Genomic DNA, 18,629 nt, shown 5'->3' with positions numbered 1-18,629 from the left:
GAGGAATTCCACCACCAAGATGATGGTCTGGCAGTTTTAATACAGGGGCCAGTATCTGAGTTAACGGCAGTGACCTTTGTCAAAAGGCGGGGGAGTTGGCCCCCATACAGGGCCTCGGTTTTAAAGAGACACATAATGTGTGGTGATTTTGACTCTTTGAGACAATTCTTTCAGACCAAGTGAAATGAAATAACCATTTTCTAAGAGGGAGACAAGGACATTTTCTTTAGCTGATCTGAACTGCTTTCCTTATGGATAGCTGCCATTTATTAAGTACTCACTAAATGCCAGCCACTGTGCACACTGTACACTGTACTTAGAAACACTTTTACATTATCTTACTTAATCCTCAAGACAGCTCGAGGAGACAGATTTCCTTATTACTACCATGTCTGCCTGACTTTGGGGCCCCTCACCTGTCTCACTTAGATTTTTTCAAAGGTTATAGAGGAAACTTTAAAAATTATATTGCTTGTGTGAGCCGAGCACTTGGCCTCTTTATTGCTCTTAGGCTCCCGGGTGAGCTGTGGCTCTTACAAGGGGTTTGCTGAGCACATGCTGGTAGGAAGAATAATTACACAAGAAGCAACATTTTCAGCCAGACTCATCTTCTGAGTGGTTACCAAGCCAACAGCTATTTTTCACTAAATTAAACCACTTATAAAACACTTGAAAAATGAATGTGGTCAATCCTGTTTGGGGGTATGTCCCCAGTCTCAACCCTGCCCAGTAAATACTACCTGACCTCATTTACAAATGCTGTAAGGACTTTGCAATCACATATCCTAATTTAAACATTCCTTAGTGAATATATTCTTCTCACCCCACTCATCCTTGTATCTTCAGTTTTCTCATCTGTGAAATGGGATTATTAGAATCATTATAACATACTTTTTGAGTGCTTATTGTGTGCCAGATATGTTTCACACTGTTTTATATTTATTATCTCATTTAAATGGCACAAGAATTGATGAAGAGGAACTATTAACACTCCTGTTTTTATTAATGAAGGACAAGGGAATGGGGATTAGGTGATTTACTAAATTCCCACAGCTAATGAAGGATAGTGGTGGAATTCAAAACTTACTGGACTATCTCCATGTCCATTATCCCCAGGCTCCTCCAACTTGAGGGTGTATCAGAATCACGTGGATGCCAGATGCCTGGTAACTGTACATAACTGAACTGACAGCCCAGGGCTTTGCACTCAGGGTCAGGGCTACAAACATGATGAGGGCAATGAAGTTAAGGGTTTTCAACAAAGGACAGCAGTCTATCAGATTCAAGGAAATAAACATGAATTCAATTCAAAAGACAGGCTAGTATTTTAGTATTGGCTTGCCTAATGCACAAAAAAAGATCTAAATGAATAATTCTCTTATTATTCACTCCATCTTAGCAGTAAATTTGGGCTGAAATATATATTCATGAATCTTTTCATCTGGAATATTTCATACAAAAGTGGCAAATTTGGCATATGCCCAGTGGTCACATATTCAGAACAGGCTTATTTTCTCCTTGAGGAAGAAATATGGTTTTTGACACTAAGCTTCACTACAAGTAACTGGGATATTAATAATTCTATCGGGATATCCTTTCAACTGAGATAGGATTAGTGATGTATCACATGTGAATCATAAGAAGCTATATGCATTTCTGCACAAACCACCCTCTCACCTGCAGCCTAGAAAACAGATTTCCAGCAAGAACACTTCTCACAAACTGAATACTGATCATACTAAAATTAATAGTGGTTCTCATGTAGTGAATACTAACTTGCACCAGGCATTGCCTGGAGCTCTTTACATCTCATCTAATCCAAACTATAAGAGGTAGTCACTGTGATGATCAGCTACCATTTTACAGATCAGAAACCTGAGACCCTGAGAAGTTAACACACAACCAATAAATGCTGGAATTAGATTCTGACCCAGAGGTTCAAAGACTCTGAAACTTATAATTTTATAACCATGTCAATTTACTCCCATCTGTGTTTGCAATTGCCCCTTGATTATATCTTAATGAGAAATGGTGCATAGAAACTGGATTAATAATAACAACACAGTATCATGAAAAAAAATTTAAAAATAACTACATTGATAGTTAACATGTATTGTACTCATCTTTTGCCTCCCAGTGTGTCAGGCAGTTCATCAATTCATATCTCCATTTTCCAGGAATCCGAGGTTTTTGGAAGTTGATAGCAGAAAGAGGCAGGGCTGGCACTCAAACCCAGTTCTGCTTGACGTGAAAAGTAATACACACGGAACCTTTGACCCCCAAGGTTGTCCCAAGTGGGGCAGCACGCCTGCACTCTCTACAAGGGCGCTGTACGTTGGAAATGGGGTGGTTGGAGGTCCAGGGACAGGCAATAATAAATCCCATGTTTTTGCTTCTTTCCCCAGGTGAAAGCCCTTTAGAAACCATTTTGTTTTCTTCCAGCCCAATGGCTGTAAAGACATTGAGTAGTTGGGTGCTCACTGCCTTGGTATTAATGAGTAGGGGCATTTTTGAAAGCACAGTATATACAGAAACTTGCCCTCTAGGAAGTACAACATTTTTGAAATGTTCAAGTAGGCAATGCCCAAATACAGTACAGAGAACCCATGTCTTTTTAATAAAAAAAAAAAATCTTACCCTTCTTTGCTTCCGTACTTGTGTAACTCCCAACTCTTTTGCAACATCCCCAGGCCTCAGCCCTCTTCTTAGCTTCCCAAAGGCACACACTGCCAGCAGGTGGGTGCTAACCAGCACCCCCAGCCCCAAGCCCTTTCACTACCATTGACTGGATCAAAGAAGACATTTTATAGATGAGGAAACTGAGGCATGTTAAGTAATTTGGCCAAGTGGCTTCACACAGAAAGTGGCTGAGCCAGGATTGACCTAGGCACCCAGGGAGGCTCTACCGTCTAGGTGCTTAACCACTGTGCAATATTTATTCTTTCACAAATAGTCAAGAGGAAGAATACAAACATTTAAAAGGATGGGTTCCCCCGGATTATCCCTTCTACATCACACCAGGTCTGAGATACAGCTCAGGGTCAAGGAAGCACCACACATTACCGACTTCAGAATGAACACTTTCCTGTGTACAAATCCCAGAGGCTACAGTGCTGTTTTGGGTCCTTTTCTATCATTCCCAACAATTTCCCCAACCTTGCTGCAAACCTGAGCTGGGAGAAAAATGAAATCCACTCTTTGGATTGGCAGCATCAATTTTTAACCAGCACTGTCGCTGAGCGTTTAAGTTGCAAAGCCTGGGGAAATGTTGATCGCTCATGGGCTCTTGTATGACATGGGGTTGTGAAATGAGTCTGAGCTTTCAGAAAGTGAACCAATCTTCCCTTCTTAAAAAAAATCCATTTGAAGGAGCCATCTAATGTATCTCACTGCTTGTACCCAAATGAAAGTGAACTGTTTTCATAATTCTGGGCTATCTCAGTCAGGGAGCGGTCAGAAGACAGAAATCTCACTAATTCAGCAGGGAAATTTTAATATAAAGAACCATAAAGTAGGAGGTGGTTAATTACAAAACAATGGGTAAAAGAGAATTTAAGAGAAGTTTGAACCTCTTTATCTTCTTCACCTATTTCTCCCACTTCCCTCCCCTAAGGCAACCACCTGTCTGTTCTCTGTGTTTATGAGTCCATTTCCATTTTGCTTGTTTCTTAGATCCCACATGCAAATGAAATTATATGGCATTTGTCTTTCTTTGGCTCATTACACTTACCATGGTGAGCAGTTAGTAATGTATGTAATTGTTCAATCACTGTGTTGTACACCTGAAACCAATGTAATATTGTACATCAACTATGCCCCAATAAAAAGAAAAAAAAAAGACGCTAAGGGGTCCAGAGGCAGCAGGAGTGAAAGAGCCACCCCTGCGTGTAGCCTGAGGGAGAGTGGGCAGGAGGGACAAAGGGCCCAGGTCTACCTTCAAGGCCAGGTCCAGGCCTCTCTGAAGTGGGTGTGCTCTCCCAGAGCATGTGGGCAACCTCTGGCCAAGGAACTTGTCAAAGAGCACAGACCTGCACTGGTCTCTCGAGGAGGTCTGCCAGTGTCAGGTTTGGGCATCTGTCCATACAGATCACTCAGCTTCCACACTGATATATAAATAGCAGGAGACTGGAAGGCTGAAGGGTAGTGTCTTCCCTGCTCTAGGGTCTTGAAGGTTCATACCCGTGCCCTCTTTTGACAAATGCCAGTGCCGCTGCATGGCACAGGAAAATGTTTACAGGGTCCAGCATCAGCATCTCACAGTGGGAAAAGGGGGATATGGAGCTAAAAGAAAGTAAGTGGTTAAGTAGCATGTTCAACATATGAAGTAGTCAGACCATGGATGTTAGCATGGTCTGTAACACTAGCAAACCATTTACTTCATCCTTTTGAGGTTGTCTTTGTCTATTTCAGGGTCTTTAAAAGTAATGAAGGAGCCCTACAGTTACATAGTATGTGTGCTAATTTCTTTCTCTGGCACCATTGCATTTAGTTGGAATTAAAAATCTGTGTATGTGTGTGTGTGTGTGTGTGTGTGTGTGTGTGTGTGTGTAGCTGATTCTCTAGGGAGATGCCATGTCAGTTCCACGAAGCAAAGACTGTTTTATTCATCACTGAATCCTTAGTGCTTAGTCTACTGTTCTGCATACAGGAGACACTTCATGAATATTTACTGAATGAATGAGTGAATGAATGCTTGGTTTATACTGTGGCATATCTGGTACTATACCTTTGAGTAACTCAAAGAGGTGATAGCGCCTCAATATGAAAATCAATGGAGGAATGAAAGGCTGCCTAATGTGTAGAGTTAGGAACTTGGGGCTTCATGGGCCAGGAACTACTGAGTTAGAATAGCCACTTTAACTTTCCTTGGCCAGACTGCAAACATCAACAGCCTGGCCTGGCAAATACCCAGGACCATGATGCATGGATATGCTTTCCTCAACTCTTCTCGTAGGTGTTTATTCTCATTTTTCAGGCCAGAGCAGAAATAACTGCTCCAGAAAGACCTGCCTCAACTGCCTTACCAAAAGTGATCTCCTTACTCCATCCCTCAATTTCATTATCATAATAATTTATCAAACTTTCCTGCCCATTAGAGTCACCTGGGGACCTTTTAAGAATCCCAATTACAATAAAATTCCAAGATAATGTGGATACAAAGAACTGAATTTACAGTCCAGATATTATCTGTTGCATGTATGATCAGTTTATTTAAGACAAAGGTGGAAAGATAAGCCAATGGAAAATTTTTTCAATAAAATGGTGATGAGATAATTCGATATCCACATTGTACACAAAAAGATGAATTAAGACCCTTACCTCACACTATATAGAAAAATTAATTCAAATGGATCACAAACTTAAATGCAAAAAGAAAAACTACAGAACTTTTCAAAGAAACTATTATAATCTTAGGTCAAGCAAAGAGTTATTTATATATGACACCAAAAGCACAATCTATAAAAGAAAAGAAATTGGAAATTGAAAGCTTTTGAATTTCAAGAGATACTGTTAAGAACATGGAAAGATTAGCCATAGACTGGAACATAATATTTCAGAAGTATATAACTAATAAAGGACTTACATCCAGAATATATAAAGAACTCTTACAACTAAATAAGAAGACAAAGAACCAGTTAAAAATGAGCAAATCATAGGAATAAACATTTCATGAAAAAGATATATAAATGACTAATACGCAAATGAAGAGATGTTCAACATCATTACACATTGGAGAAATGCAAATCAAAACCACAATGTGATACCACTTCACTCTCACAGAGATGTCTATAATCACAGAGACAATCACGAGTGTTGGTGGGATGTAGGTAAAGTAGAGTCTTCATACATTGCTGGTGGGGATGTAAAATAATGCAGCCATTTTGAAAAACAGTTTTGAAGGAGTTCAGAATGAGTGTCTCCAAAATGTTCTACTTTGGTATGTGGATTACTTTGAGCTGAAGTCAATCGAGGCCCAAAAGAGTCAGGAAGAGCTTTTTACGTCACCTTAAATGCCTAAAATAATTTACATAGAGGCCTTGTTCATGAAGAGCACCATCACCAGAGATAACTACAGAGAATATGGGCTAGGTGTTGCAGACTTGGGGCAAGGCTCAGCAGGGCCTAGAGATCAAATTCTTCTCTGTGTCTTCATGGCATGGCAAACATTTGTTTACTAAACAAATGCTTCCTGTCTTCCTTCTCCTTTGAAGTCCCAACCCATAACCCCTTCTCCTTAGCTCAGGATGGCATATAAGCCACAATTTCCTGACTGCCTGCAGATCTCATACTTTTATGGGGCTCCTGTATGTACATGATTAAATTTGTTTTTCTCTTGTTAATATTCTCTTTTGTACATATGATTAATAGACCATCAAAATAACCTAGAACAGTGGAGGATTTTCTCCCCATGACAGTTTCTTAAAAAACTAAACATACAGTTACCATATGATCTGCCAAATACACTCTTAGATATCCTAAAGAAAATGAAAATATATGTCCATTTAAAGACTTGTATGTACACATTTAAAGCAACACTACCTACCTACCAAAAAGTAGAGATAATTTTGACGTCAGGCAACTGGTGAATGGATAGACAGCATATAGTATATTCATACAATAGTACCAATTAAGCAATACAAATAAATAAATAAATAATGATATGTGCTACAACATGAACCTCCAAAACATGCTATGTGAAAAAAGCCAGGCATAAAAGACCATAATACTATTTATAGGAAACATTCAGAAAAGGGAAATCTAGAGAAAGAAAGTAGGGGGGCTGAGGGTGGGAATAAGGATTGACTGCAAATGAACATGGGAAATTTTGGGATGATAGGAAGTGTTCTAAAATTGGACTGTGGTGATAGTGGTAAGAGTGTATGTATTTTAAACCCCATTTAATTGTACACTTAAAATGTAGAATAAAATAGATGGATTTTATGATATATAAATTACTCTCTTTAAAAAAAAAATCCCAATGTTCAGGCTCCTCTTAGTCAAATGAAAATTGCTGGAGTGAAATCAGGCATCAGTTATTTTTAAACTTTCTCAAATAACTCCAATGTGCTGACAGAGTTGAGAGCAGTGGTCTATCATCACGCCACTCCAAGTGGGACTGAAGGACCAGCAGCAGCTTCGCCTGGATGCTGGTTAGAGTGGCAGAACATCAGGCTGCCCACCCCAGACCCCCCGAATCAGAATCTGCACTTAGATCCCCACGTGATGCAGATGCCCACCGAAGTTTGTGAAACACTCTTCTATTATAGTGCGTTTATCATAATCTTCAATTACTTGTGTTATGATTCTTTACTTCTTTGCTGTCTACTTCCAAGATGGTTGGTCTAACTCCACACAGAACACAATGCGAAAAGAGCTTCGAAGTTCTGAGGAGGCAGGATTCCTGTCTGAGTTGCTCTTAATGCTTGTGCTGAGCAGAATCCCTGCCACATTGCTGGTACTACATTACACTTTGTGGAATGAATAAACAGTCATCAGCCTCTACCTCACTCCCCTTTTCTAACTATTGAACTCCTACTATTATTTAAGATGTAGGTGAAAGATGCCCTTCATTAGCTCCCTGGGAAGAGTCAGTTTCCCCCTGTCTGTGACCCACTGGTCCTCTGTTCAAACACCAGGACAGCAATGAAAGCATTCGGCTTTCCCACCCCCACACCACTAAAAGGGCATCATTAACTGATGGAGCTAATGGAGCCTTGCCAGTTAGAAGGAGTTACCCAATTCATTAATGGAGGAATTAACCAATGGAGCTGTGTCATCAAAAGGGTTGGAGCTTTTCTGCACAAATACACTAGTTTATATATGTATACATATACATTAAGTATTCTACAATGATGAGAGTTTTACTTAGAATTATTGTGTCCTTGTAGGGACAAACTGGTGAACAAAACCAGTTATGGCCCCTTGTCCTCTTTGGCAGTTACACTTCACTGTGGGAAATAAACCTTAACCAAGCATAAAAATGTTGGCCACCTCTGCATGCTAAATACTGACTTTCTTTTTTCTTCTGTCCATCTATCTTGTTTTCTGCAGTTTTCTTAGCTCTTTGTGGGTGTCCTCAGGAAAGCCAATGCTTCCTGGTAAAGCAAAACCCAGGGCCAAATGCAGGCCCCCAAGTGCACAATCTCATATCTGAGTTGCACACCCTCCTTGCTGCATGGATGCTGACTCTCCTAGTTTGGATTCTCTTAAAGCCCAGGATTAGCGGAGGATTCTAGAGTGAATGATTTATTTGGGAGGAAGCAGGAAACACCAAGAGAAGAGTAGGTAAGTGAGACAGGAAAGGAAGGAAGTGCAGGGAGCAATGTGTTATCAAGCCTGATGCCACTGTGTGTGACCCAGACTCAGCCTCCAGGGAACCATGAGACCACAGACCAAGCTTGAGAGAACTGGCCCAAGTGAGGCGCAAAGAAGCCGGAGTACTTTTCACTGAGTTCCCATCTGTTCCTGGCTGAAGGCTGCTTCTGGAGCCATTAACTCTCCAGCATTTCAGACATGCCAAGGATGCTCCCTTAGCCAGGTTGGGGGAAACAGAGATTTGCAGGTGTTTAAAATAAGCAGCTTTTCATAGGTAGAGTGCATGCCAAGGAAATATTCTCCGAGAAATTCAGAGAATATTGGGAGAAAAATGACAGACATTAGACACTTTACCCTGACAACTAGGATGTGAATGGACCAGGGACAATCCCACTTTGAAGTTAGTGGCTCCATGAGACTAATCTTGGAGGACTGAGGTATTCTGGTTCAGAAGGCTCTGGTGAATCCCAGAAAAACAACTTGGCCTCAGATAAGCCAAGTCAGTAGCTGGCACCATGGAGAAAAAGGAAATTGAATTAAATGAAATGACATTGTATTTACCTTGCCATCCACTCTGATGGCCACCTACAGGCCCTCTGAAGAAACACCCAGTGGCCAATGGCCCTGACCTTTGTTCTTAGGCTAATATTACAACTGACTAGATAGAGCTCCAAACCTTACCTGGGTGTGCTCATGGATGTCTGTGGTTTGAGAGGAGAGAGGTAAAACAGGTACTTTGGGGTCCCACTGGGAGTTGAGGACCCAGCCTACTGACAGGCAGTTACTAAGTAAAGCTGAAAGAGTGAAGTCAGCCAAGTTGTCCTCTCATTTCAATGTGGCAGTTTTCCCAGCTAAGGTCTTTGGTGGCAAATCAAATATTCTATTACATTATTTTCCAATTTCAGGCATTTTCCCAGCTGGACTCTCAAGTGGTGTACTGTCCAAAAGTTCAGAAACATTGCTCTGCTTGCCATCTGCCTTGATGGCCTGACATATTGGACAATAACTCTGGGACCAAAACATGTGTGGCCCAAGGACACCATCCTGCCACCAACTTATGCACCTGAGAGATGGTGGAAACACAGACCTCTCAACCCAGCCACACCAAACACCCGACCTCCAGGCAAAGGGCCTCTCAGCCTCACTGGTATTTATTCAGCACTTGCTAGGCAAATATAGATTAGATCACCCTAAAAGCTTCACTAGCTCTCATTCTCCAATGAGTAATATGACAATTTAGCCTTTTCCAATATGGTTATGCAGCATCTGTAAGATACCGGAGGCACTTACATGCAGCGTTTTAGTACCCATTTGACCTGATTAGGTATGTTGTCAACAATTGTACCCTGGATCCTAAGCAGGTGGTTTGTTTTTCGCTCTCGCTGCCTCTCCAACTCTCCTGTGAATCACTGTCTAAATTTTAGAAGACTGAATCTAAGAATAATTCATGTTCTTTGAAGGAAGCAAAGAGGAAGGGGCACAGCTGGAGCCAAAACTCTGCAGCTCTCTCGGAAGCCAGCCTAGAATAGCTGAAAAGGACTTGGGCCAAATATTCTGTACCCATTCGCCAGTGTGACGAAAAGTGATTAGCATTTAGCACAACCATGGCAACCTTTAAATTCAGACAAGCCCCTGCTCCCAGCTCCCTGTAAACTTGCTCCATGCCAGGTCTTTGTGATACTGATGCCACTAACTGGTGACACAACTCATTTCCCTAGGTTCCTCCCTCCCCTCCCCTTCCTACAGCAACTCCTTGATTTGATCCTGGAGGGATATCTCTGAGTGTGCTTCTGGAGGGAAACCAGTGTGAGAAAGGGGAGCGGCATAGGGCAGAATGAAGATGCAGCTTTAGCTAATCATCTTGGCAGATATGAGATGGGATTCTGAGGACACTTAGTGCAGTCGGGACCCACACAGGCCTGGGAATTCTGTGGCTGAAGCAGTGGTCCTTCTGATGGACGGGTTGGGTGGAAAGGAAGCCCTTTGGAGTTGGCCGAAACTAGACCAGTGCTGTTTTATCTGATGAGCAAGGCATGATTATTCATCACTGAACCAAGACACCTCAGACTTAAAAGTCTGGCCTGTTCTCCTTCAGCTCAAAGGAGCCATCTTGTAACTCCAGGGAGAGGAAATCCTGGCGCAAAACACCTAGCTAAAGCCGAAATCAGTCAGAGGGAGAAATAAAGTTTAAAACTCATTTATTGCTTACAAACGGCAGTCCAGGGGCATCTCTCTCTTGCTCTGGCAGAAGCAAGCAAAACGTGCCCCCCAACCTCTCAGGTTCAGATAAGCCCTCGGCAGCCAAGGTAATTACCCATTGACATGGAGATGCACTAAAGCCAGGCAAGAGATTCTGGACATATTACAATTTTACCCACACATCTCTACATCCATGACAGGTGGTTAGCACCCACCTATGCTTAACCCAAGGGAGGCAAGGTAAGCTACCTTCAATGACAAGAATGGCCAGACCAATGATTGAAATGAAGCTGACTCTGAAACAACAGGAAGAATGTGGAAACCTGAGGACACACAGGCTACATGAATGGGAGAAGCGGTTTCTCATCTCCAGTCAACTATTCAAATGTAGAGGGAGACAAAGACAGAGAGAGTGAGAATGCATGCAATTATCTCAATTAAAAGGTTTTTTTAAACACCAAACTTTAAGAAAACACAGAATGGACAAACAATATCCATCCATATGCAAATGATGGTCCTCAGGCCACCAGTTTATAGTCCTGACTTAAGCAGATAGCCAGGGAGCTAACTGGGAACATACCTCATAGAGCAACCACTTCACATAACAGCTGCTTTCATGCATTCATCTCTTTACAAATATCTTGCACAACTCACCCCATTCATATTTTTGAAACTCATTCAAGAAGTTTTTACAAAGCACTTACTATGCTTTAGTCAATCCCTGGGAATCCCTAGGGACAACTCCTGGACTAATAATACAAGCGTTCTCATGGAGAATTCATTGCACCTTTTGAGGATAATCCCCCTGTTCTTATCCCAAAATCTTCTCTTGCTAGTTCAAACAGTCCATTTTCTCCAACACTTCTTAAAATGTCAGAATTTCTCTTTTCATTTCCAGTTTGCTAATATCCTTCTTAAAATGTGGCAAAACTAGTATAAAGTATTAATTATGGAACCCCAATCTGAATATGCTACAATTCACAATAGTTTAAAAATACTTTGGTGGACATTTGTAAATGCTTCGCTGTTCAGTATACTTCTCACACTTTAATGGTTTATCTACATTTTTGTGTGGGCATCTATCTTCATTTCTAAGAATCCTGAGATTCTTAAAGGGCCCCATGGACATCTCTGCATGTAGCAACTACCATCTATTTCATATTTTTCATAACTTAATGGAACATAGTACATGCATAGCCAAACTTTACGCTTTCCTCTGCTTGTATTTCTAAAGGTCACAGATTTCATGATGAAGTGCCACATGATATAAGCATTTCTAGGAGCACTTGAGGAAAATAACATTAATTGTCTGCAACTCTAATTGGCTTTATGACAGTGGCCAGGCCAGTGGCTGGGAAAAGACACCCCAGAACAGCTGTCAAATATACAACCTGGCAGGGGGGCATCAAATGCCAAGAGCTCCTCCTGCACAGAACTAACATTCAAGAGGCCCACGCAGACTCAGCAATCAGAAAAATCTCCCTCCAACTGATGATTTGCAAATCTGCTTAATTTAAAGTGGTTTCTGTGGAGTATGCAAAACATGTCACATTTCAGCTCTGGCTGGCAGTAAGCTACATTTGGAGGAGCCAAACCCCAAATCTACTAGTCATTAGCTGAGTATTTAGGAATATACACAATTACATTATTTATCCAGCCATCGCTAGGCTTGTATATTTGTAATTAGAGATGATTTGGAGAGGGCCAAATGGAAATCAACAACCTTGATCTGCCAAGGATAACACGCTTTAGGAATCGTACATGTATCCTCAAATGACAGTCCTGTTTTTCTCCTAACAAAACACTCATAAGCTCTGCCTCTTATCAAATCCTTTTCCTCTTGATTATACACGAGATGAAAAAGCACAGACTAAGAATTGTGAATGTTGGGGGCGTGTCATCTCCCCACAGGGTTTGTGTCAATAAAAGAAAACCAGACAGAATTGGCAGATCAGGGTCTGAATCCTGAATCCTACTATTTAATATTGACCAAGTAATTGAACCATCAAGATGATTTTCAGGGAGATTCACATGCATATATAGAAGTGAATTGAAAAATATGAAGCACCACACAAAAGCATGGAGCTTCTACCATTACTGCAGTTGTATTTCCTAGGCACCCCTTTTCTAAACTGAACAAGTATCTCCCAGCACTTTTTTTTTCCAGAGCTAATTATCCAAAAACACTTCTACTTCTGTTTAAACTTGGCTTTCCCCCATAGGCTGTGAACTACAGATCCAGGGGCTATTTTGAGCTCACAGAGATATTTTATTTGACTTGGAATATTTTGTTTGTTTTTGTTTTTAAACTGCCTTGCTTGTCAACATTTCATATGTGGGATTTTTCAGATTGTTATTTTCATATGCAAGTTCAGATTTCCTATTCTAGTGAAACATGGGAAGATTTGGCAATATTGTCTTGGATTCCCTACAGCTGCAATTGCTGGAGCAGAGTAGCAGGTGCCCAGAGGGCATGTATTTTCCACTGCCCCAGGACCCCACCTGGTCTGCCCACCCTTGCTTTTGTCTTCTGTCCAAACCCCAAACCCCACAGGCATTTGGATGCCAAGTCCTGCTCTTCTTCTTCTTTTTCTGTTTCAAAGATGGAATGTCAAATGTCAAAAAGGACAGATGCAAGAAGAATAAAGAGAAACAATGAGACTGAATAACCAACTTACTGGATATTAATAAGTAAGAACAGAGATATCAAACAGCTACTATGAGAAGCAATAAAGTAGCGTGGTTAAAAGTATGAATAAAATACTAAATCAATGTCAAATCATGGCCCCAGCCCTTACTCACTTAGGTGAGTTACTTAAGCTCTCTGGGCCTCAGTTTCCATATCTGGAATATGAGAATAATTAACAGTTGTTCTTAGAATTCATTAAAATAACAAGGATTTACTAAGCACTCACTATGTATCAAAGACTCTCCCAGGCACTGGTGGTACAACAATAATCCAAACAAAATCTGTACTCATGTGGTTCACAGTAAATGACTGGATGGAGATGAGGCTCTTTGAACAATGTCCAGCACATGATACTCAGCACCCATCAGCTACTGTCACCCTTATATTTCACAATATGTTGTCTACTCAGAAGTGATGACTTACTTCTGGAATGGTAAATCTGTTTAAGCTTGTATTTTATTTCCTGATAGTAGCTACCAGAAATACAATGCTAAGAATGAGTCTGAGGCCTGGGCCAGGCTCAGCAGAAAGGAGAGCTGTGACTGGTTATTGATGTCTAAGTTAGGCCTGAGCTAAGTGTGTGGAAATTTGCCAGGAGGTTTTGCCATTCTGGCTGAAAGAAACCCTAATTTTTGTAAATGCAAACTTCTGTAACTTCTGCCTTTCCCATCAGTGTTGATAGTCTTTCTGAGACCTCTTGCTCAGGGAGAGACAAAATTATCTCCAAATTTTTATTTTTATCTGGCAGCTTGGAAGGGGCAAGGCCATGTCCTGCTGTTGAAGACGTGCTGACAACATGCAAAGCTCTGAGGCTACTGCCTGCGATTAGGGTGGGTCTGAAGATGGCTGTTGCAAAAACCAGCTGTGAAGATGACCCTCTCAGAGCTACAAACCCAGCTCAAAGGGCCTGAAATGCCTCCTCAGCGAGGATGCATTTCTCTTCAATAAAATATTTAAAAGAAAAGAATGAAAAAAGAACATTCCAACAAGCCACACCACAAAACCCGAGTTAGCCCCTGGCAGTCCTAGAGCTGACACGCCCTGTGGTGCTGGTGTGTACTTGCTGAACCCTCGGGTTTGATTCCAGTGCGGCTGTTGTCACACAATCCCAGACCGCGGTAAGGGTGGAAAGTCATCGCGAGGCACCTCCTCCACAGACAAACCCAAGCGTTCACCCTGTAAACTCCGCAGGGTCAAAAACGAGATAAAACCTTTCCCAACAATATTAAATGTAAGCCTACCTGGCTCGCTTGAGGCTTGCACCTGCCACCCCAGGCTAGGGCTTCTCTTCGCCTTTGCAGGAATCACACATGGCAGCCAAGTTCGCAGGGAAGCATTCACAGCCGCAGATTGCTCCTAGGAGAGGTCGCTGGGTAAGCAAAGAGAGGAAGCAGGTTAGAGGTGCGCAGGCACGGTGACATCCCTAGTACAGGAGACGCATGACATGATGTGGGGAGTGACTGTGCAAAGTGGCTCAGACATGGTCTTATGCATCAGCTGCCCTCAAACTGGAGAGAGGTTGGGTGTTTGAAAATTACTCTTGCCAGGCTTGTCACCCATGGTTTCCACAGTAGCTGATACATTCTGTCCCTGTCCAGGTAAAACAAAACTGTTCCATCAAGGGAGGGGGACTCTGGAAAATGTGACGGCACAAAGCGGACGGTCCATAGGGCCCTCCTGTCCCTAATGCAGAGCTCTTCTGAAGACTCTTTCAGGGCCTGACATTTACTGTTAATTTGTACAGCTACTTATTTACCATCAGTCCTCCTACCCCACCAATTTATAAGCATTTTGAGGATACAGACTGGGTCATTTTTTTTTAACCACTCTGCCCCCATTCTGTAGCATAGGAGGTGGTCGATTTTTCCTTAAAAGAGCCATATAGCAAATATGTTTGGCTCTGCAGACCATAGGGTCTCTTTTAGGACTATTCAACTCTGCTGTTGCAGCTTAAAAGTGGCCACAGATCATGGGCATGGCCATGCTCCAATTCAACTTCATTTTCAAAGCACATCTTCATTTACAAAAAATATGTGGTGGACTGTATGGGCTGTCATTTGCTGTCCCCTGATCTAGTGCAACAAATCATTAACAAATCTGCATTATGTATAAAATAAGTATGTTCATCTCCTTGTTGCATCCTACCAAAGACTAAAGAGTAATATATGTTGATCTGAAGTCAGGATGGTTGGGAAGGGCTAAGTTCAAGTAAGGGGCCCCGGGGCTTGTTCTGTTTCTGGCCTGGGTGCTGGTTACACAATAAATTACTTTGTGGAAATCCATAAGGCCATGCACTTGAATTTGAGTACTTTTATGCATGCATGTTACACTCTGAAAATAAAGTTTCTAAGAAATAAATACATAAATTAACAAATAAAGGGCTAATGAGAGAAAGCAAAGCATTGCTACCTGCTATACTTGAGTTTCCTTAATGAAAACTTATGAAAAAAAGTGTCTCTGAACCATTCTGAGGGCACACCTAGAAGATCAGCTCTATCTCCTACTGACAAACACCAGCTAAAACATGGAGGTTTGGTCTGCCAATTCCTTAGGTAAAGTTAGTGTCCTGATTATGAAATGACCTTTGAAACCAAGAAGACTTGGATTCTGGGCTTCCCATTTTTCACACCTAAAACAATTGGTCAGCTCTGTTGCAGGGGTTAAACTAGATCACGTATATACAGTGCCTAGAATAGTGCCCAGTATTAGTGAATGCCCATGACTAGTACCCAATGGACGGCAGCTGATATGACAAAAGACCAGAGTGGAAAGAAGGTGTGCAGGGTATCTTTCATTGGCCCCTTCATCTATTCGCATCCTTCTCTGCCCCCTGTCCTGAGCTTAGCCAGCAGGGGTCACATCAGTGGGCTCCCTTGCCTTTTCTGGCTTCCAGCATAATAACGTTTTAGAGGCATGAAAGAGAGCCAGACCTGGTTCCTCCAAGCAGCATTCCTCAGTGGAATGGATGCAGGGCATCCCTCTCCCCAGAGCTGCTTTGGCTACAAGCCCCCATCGATGCTCCTTCCCCTGCTTCCCCAGGCCAGTGGTGGTAACTGCTCCTGCTGGTAACTGTTGGCTTCTGGAGGGTTTCTGTGGTTTCCCGCACTCTGTACCCTCATCTTTGTGCTCTTATTCTGGACTCTGACTAATGCATCAACCATATATCAGGGAATTGAATTCAAATAAAGCGAGGCAGGAAAATTTTCTGAAAATAGTAAATCATGCTTTCTTTTAGCTGACCTATGGGACTGGGATAAACAAGAGGTGTTTTTCTCTAGGCCCAGCATAAAAAGCCTTTTTTTGCCAGATCTGGGCTTTCTTGCTTCAAGAGTTTATTAAGCCTTACTTTTTTTTTTTTACAGAGATGAAAACAGCAGTTACTATCCAACCTGGACACATGGGCTTAATCTGGCTGTGCGGCCCAGGGAGGTAGACCGTGCTGGGAGCAGTCTGGCTGACGTACAGTAGTGATGGGGGCTTCTGAGAGAGGCCAGGGGCTCACCTCCACTCCCAAGAATCATATTTCTGGTGGAATAGCTGTGGATGCCAGAGGCCTGAAACATTAGGCCTTGAGGCTTTTGGAACCTGGGCACAGAGCTCCCACCCCAGGCCTGCTGCAGAAGTCTCTGAGCTGAAGGCACACGCAGGCCTGGACGGTGAGTCTGACAGCCAAAGGCCTTACTAGTCAGAGTTCTTGGGGACATGTAAGCCCCTCAGGGTTTCTCTATGATCTCAAGGGACAGTAGAAGGACCTTCTAAACCCTAACTGGATATACACAGCCTCTACCTTGTTGATTCTGATTTTGTAAGACTTGAGTTGGGCCCCCTAAGGGCATCTATAGCATGTCCCTTTTATCCAGGTATGTCAATGTGAGTAGTATACACTGAGCACAGGGAGATTCTGTAATTCTCCCCATTTCACAAAGGAGAAAAACGAAGCCCCTGAGAGCCTAATTTTCTCCAACTCAAGGTGTCTGGGGCCTAGACCAGGTTGAGCAGGAAAAACTGAATAAATTGTCTTTTCTTGTGTGTGGAGCACATCTTTACTCACTTACAAAGCACAATTCTTATTTAATTCTGGGGAATTCTACCCAAGTCCAAATGTCTACAAAATTCCAAGAACCGATCATTCTTCTACTTCTTCCTTCATAACCAAGTAAGCTGGAACACGGTAGCTAGCAAAAACCTTTCCCCAAATGCTTATTAGATAAGACTGGTCTGGGGCACTTAATCTGTGAAGGTGCCAAGCACAGCTAAGAAATGCTTCCCATCATGCTGTTAGGCACCAACCTTAGGAAATCAGATAAAACAATCAGCTTGGCTGCTCACAAAGTCAGCAAAAAATGTTCATATAATTAATCTTCATCAAGGCAGTTCAGTCACAACATTAATGTCAAACATACCTGGAGAATAAATGTAAATTGTAGATACAAATCACTTTGTTTTATGCACGTGGCAGCAATTTGCTTGCCTCCACATACACACTTAATAGCTGTTAGGGGCTTATAAATAAATAGTCACCGGTCTTCAGAAAGTTGCAAGTCTGCAAACTGAGATCCGAGACAAAACAATAAGAAAATAGCTGTGTCACAACACCACGGGCCTTAGGAGATGCCCACAGTCATAGCAGCAAATGTGTCAGCTGGGGAGAGGGGGAGCACCAGCTAAGCTGCTCATTTCCTCTTTTTACCTTTTCCTCTTGCCAAAAGTATCCTCGCCGTCAAACCCAGGAGTTGTTGGGATGGAGGATTCTGGAGGGGCCTCCAGATAAACAACAAGGCCAGCTTCCACTCCAAATTGCAATGAAATGAATTCTCTTTCGCCTGGGAAACATGAAGTGTCCTAGGGATTTCCTTCCTGATGCCCTGCAGAAAACAAAAACTTTTTAAAAGGACATGGAAATACCACGATCTTAGAGTCAGGCAAAATATCTCAGAAAACTGTAACTAGGAGAGTACCCTCTGTGTGAACCTGTGTAATTCCCCCCAAAATTCACTTTTCAATTCCTTTTGTCTTCTTGGCTGCTCTCAGATGAATGGAAGTAATGGGATTTCTCTATTTTGCAAAATGCTTAATTTTGACAACTGTTTCCTCTGAACCTTTAATAAAAGTCACAGGTACTAACTGGGATAAGTCTTCCCATCAGCTCATTTCCATCATTCCCTTTGTCCCCTACCTGAACATATCCTTCAATCTTCTCACAATGCTTTTGTACTAATTTGATCATTAAGTAAAATATCTAGGTGGGGAGAAATCAGTTAATTGAATGCTAATGAAGAAAATTTTAAATTTTTTCAATGCTTAATTGTTGAAAATCTCTCTCTTAAATGTATTCCTTCCTTGTTGCCTCCATTTCACTCTCATTTCTACAGATAAAAAAGGACATAATATCAGCACACAAATATAAAAATCTGTATGTAGAGAA

At 41.9% G+C, this 18,629-nt stretch overlaps 1 long non-coding RNA gene across 1 annotated transcript in view; it reads right to left on the bottom strand.

Moving 5' to 3' along the window:
• The window catches only part of LOC118908553 (uncharacterized), a 191,745-nt gene extending 173,384 nt beyond the window's left edge, over window positions 1-18,361 (bottom strand). Inside the window, exon 1 of the long non-coding RNA XR_005023238.2 lies at window positions 17,895-18,361. This is a non-coding gene — a long non-coding RNA (uncharacterized LOC118908553). The remainder of the gene's footprint in view (window positions 1-17,894) is intronic.
• Between the last annotated feature and the right edge of the window lie 268 nt (window positions 18,362-18,629).

Source organism: Manis pentadactyla, chromosome 1, assembly GCF_030020395.1.
Source record: "Manis pentadactyla isolate mManPen7 chromosome 1, mManPen7.hap1, whole genome shotgun sequence".
Taxonomy (NCBI): Eukaryota; Metazoa; Chordata; class Mammalia; order Pholidota; family Manidae; genus Manis; species Manis pentadactyla.
Note: the sequence above shows the minus strand (reverse complement) of the source record. Positions and strands in the feature narration are given on the sequence as shown.